Here is a 3,779-nt window from a genome sequence, read left to right on the forward strand (position 1 = left end):
GCTCTGCATTGGAAACTTTTTATTACGTCAAGCAATATCGATTAAAGCAAGGCCAAATACCCCGGTTACCTCTGATTCAACTACATTTTTTGTAAGGTCTGATCTGAGTAAACTTACGATGGAACGGCGCTGGCAGCTGAAACAATTTATTGACCCTATAAAATAGCTAGGAGGTCAAGCCTTCTTACAAGAACTAGCTAAGCTGAAAGTTCTCAAAAACGGTCGTACATATTACTTTTTGGATGTAAATGAGATTGAACAGACAATGTCTAAATGGAAATCTGGGGAATCTGGGGAAGGTGGACAATAAGTTTGCTATTATATGGTCTTCGTTTCTGCTACATTTGGAAGCTTCTTTTGATTTTGATGTATAAAGCGCAGAAGGCGATATTCGATTCATGGTTGCTTTAGAATACCGATCTGTCGGACCCTCGGGGCAGCGTCTTTGCTTGGCTGCCACTACTGCGGCAGCCTGGTAGTGGGGGGGCTCCTTGGTAGGCATAAGGGAGGGGGGGTGGGGGCAATCTAAGGGTGGGTTGGGTGGGAACAGGCAAGGGAAATGGGGGGAAATAAAAAAAAATGCATCATGAGTATAAATATATTTATGTTTCGTTGGCTAAAGAAAGCTTACATGTTTGGTACAATGTTTTTTTTCTTTTTTGGGGTAGAAGGCATATTAGAATACATATTAAAATTGATTAAATGTATCAGGTAAAGTTTCTAGCATGGAATGTGGCTGGATTAAACAGTCTGACTAAGAGGAGTCTGGTATATGAAGAGCTTAGGATGTACAACCCTCAAATAGTGGTTATCACTGAGACTCATATTGCGTATAAGGATAGACGTTTATTGAATCAATTAGGCTATGATCTTTTGGTAAGCAAAGAGTTTGATGCTTCAATTCGAGGGTGGCTATACTGAAGCTCAAACAGTTTAAAGTGGAAGTTAACAGAAAAATGACTGATAAAGCGGGTAGGTGGGCCATGGTACAAGTGACACTGGAAGGCCTCCAATATACAATATGTGGGATTTATGCCTCAAACCAAGATGAACCAAGAATAATCGATCAGGTTAATATGGAGCTACTTACATGGGACGGGGAGCGGATAGTGTTAGGTGATTTTAATTGTATTATGAATTATAATTTGGATACAACTAGAAAGGGTTCGTTCCAGAGGATGCGTAAGACGAGGGCAGCAATACTAGACTTGGCCACTATACATGCAATTAAAGATGCTTGGAAGTATTTATATCCTCACATAGCAGGTTATACTTATTACTCATCTGCTCACAAACTTTGCTCACGCATCGATATGGTTTTAGCTTCTGACTCTATTCTGTCAGCCAGTACAATGTCAATATGCCCTAGGGTAACATCGGACCACAACCCGCTTTTATTTTCAATAGAAGTTGTTACAGAAATGCGCCCACCTAGACCCTTCTCCTTTCCTAGGTATTTATTCTCCAATCCTAAGTTTGTGAGCTTGCTAAAAGAGCATATAAAGGATTTTATTGATATCAATAGGTTTTCTACATCTCCTTTGATGGTATGGGATGCGTGTAAGGCTAGCATTCGTGGGCTTACCCAACAGTTTGTCTGGCAACAAAATAAAGCTGGTAGAATTCAAAACAAAAAGTTACTAGATGATATATCTAATATTGAAGATAGGCTATCTAAGATGTTAGCTACTACTACAGGGGCAAAAGAGGTCGAACTTTAAATTTAAAATTAACGGAATCAAGATTAGCATTGAAAAATCTCTTTAGGGAGAAAAGCATTTCCAAATTAGCTAAATACAGGCTGAATCAATATGAAGGTGGGGAGAGGATAGGAAAAATGTTGGCATATAAAGTGGCAGAAGACCGAGCCCAAATGCTGATTAAGGAAATAAAAGGTGACGACGGACAACTACATCAAGATTCTAAATCAATCTTACTTCAGTTTGCCCCCTACTATCAAAAGCTATACACACCTGAAACGACTCCAATAGGAGATAACATAAAAGCCTATCTGACAGAAAATGTTGTACAGAATATAGAGGATGAGCAAGGTGATCGCTTAGAGGCAGATATAACAGCAGGAGAAATTCAGGCAGCTATTAATTCTCTAGCACTGGGAAAAGCTGTAGGCGAAGACGCAATTGCCCTAGAGCTTTACAAAAAATGCATGGAAGAATGAATTCCTCTCCTATTAATGGTCATTAAGGCTATTGGCAGAGGAGAACAAGCTCCAAAATCTTGGAATCACACTCAAATCATATTTTTTCTTAAAAAGGGTAAACCCCCACAAGAGAAAGGGTCTTATAGACCAATATAAATTATTAATGCCGACGCAAAGATATTTGCAAAAATTCTAGCAACAAGGCTTGCACCACTAATGTCACAGATGGTTTCACCATTTCAACATGGGTTCATCCCTAAACGGGATATTACTGCCCATATTAATACTGCTATAGTAGCATTTGATGTCGCTAGGACGTGTCCCACCCCGCTCGGTATGATCCTTTTAGATGCAGAAAAAGCATTTGATCGCGTGGGGTGGGACTTCCTTTGGGCAGTTCTGGCTGCATTCGGCATGAAAGGCCAATACTTGAAATGGGTTAAATCCCTGTACAATCAACCAAGGGGTAAGGTATGTTATTCAGGATTATGCTCACCTACTTTTCCAATCGAACGTGGTACACGACAGGGGTGTCCTTTATCTCCTTTGTTATTTGCTTTAGTAATAGAACCTTTTTTGATTGCACTGCATAAGCAAGAGATGATTATCCCGTTTAAAAATGGTCTTAATGTACTAAAAATAACTGCTTGTGCAGATGATGTAGCAGTTTTCTCTACAAATGTCCCTGATGCGATACTAGGTATAGGTACCGAAGCAGAGAAATATGGTTTAGTATCAGGGTATCGATTAAATATTAGCAAAACGCAAGTAATCATAAATTCTCCTCCACTCACACCACTAGTTGGGGTATGTAATGTGGCAACATATCTCGGGGTAAAAATCTCTTCTAATCCCGAATCAATAATAGCACTTAACTACGAACCCCTATTAAAAGAAACTTCTATTCTCCTTAAGAAATGGCATAAACATCCGCTGGGGATTCTGGGTCGAATTAACTTAATAAAAATGAAGATCTTGCCTAGATTTTTATACCTTTTTCGGTCTATACCTTTAAGAGTGTGTAATACATATTTTAGTAGACTGGAGGGTATCATCAGCAGCTTCATATGGGGGTATAAGAAAGCACGACGGGCTTTATCTCTGCTTAAACTCCCCTATGATCATGGTGGACTTGGGTTACCAGACTTTAAATTGTACTATTGGTCTGCTTTTCTAACTCGTTTTCGCAGCTTGCTTGTCCCTGACAAATGTCTTTATTTTCATAGATTCATATTAGGGGGGGAGGCTATGATGTTTTTGTATAGACTTAATGACCCCAACTACTTCAAACGAGTACGGTTTAAGACGATGCGAGACACGGTTAATATTTGGCGCTCCATTCTTAATAGGAATAATATCTCTTTATTTCATGCCAAAATGCCCCTCTGGTTTAACCCAGGTTTGCCAGGAGTGTTTCATGATTCAGCTAACACTATGTTCTCGGATCATGGCATAAGTAATCTCGGAGACCTGTATGACCATATTGGATTTTCTACTTTTGAAAACCTAAAGAAAACGTATAATCTACCAGAAGGGGCTTGGTTTAAATACAATCAGATCAAGGATTATCTTACTCGCAGATTAGGCCTTAACAGTATAGCCGAATCCGAAGTCTGGA

This window comes from Lissotriton vulgaris, chromosome 6, assembly GCF_964263255.1.
Source record: "Lissotriton vulgaris chromosome 6, aLisVul1.2, whole genome shotgun sequence".
Lineage (NCBI taxonomy): Eukaryota > Metazoa > Chordata > Amphibia > Caudata > Salamandridae > Lissotriton > Lissotriton vulgaris.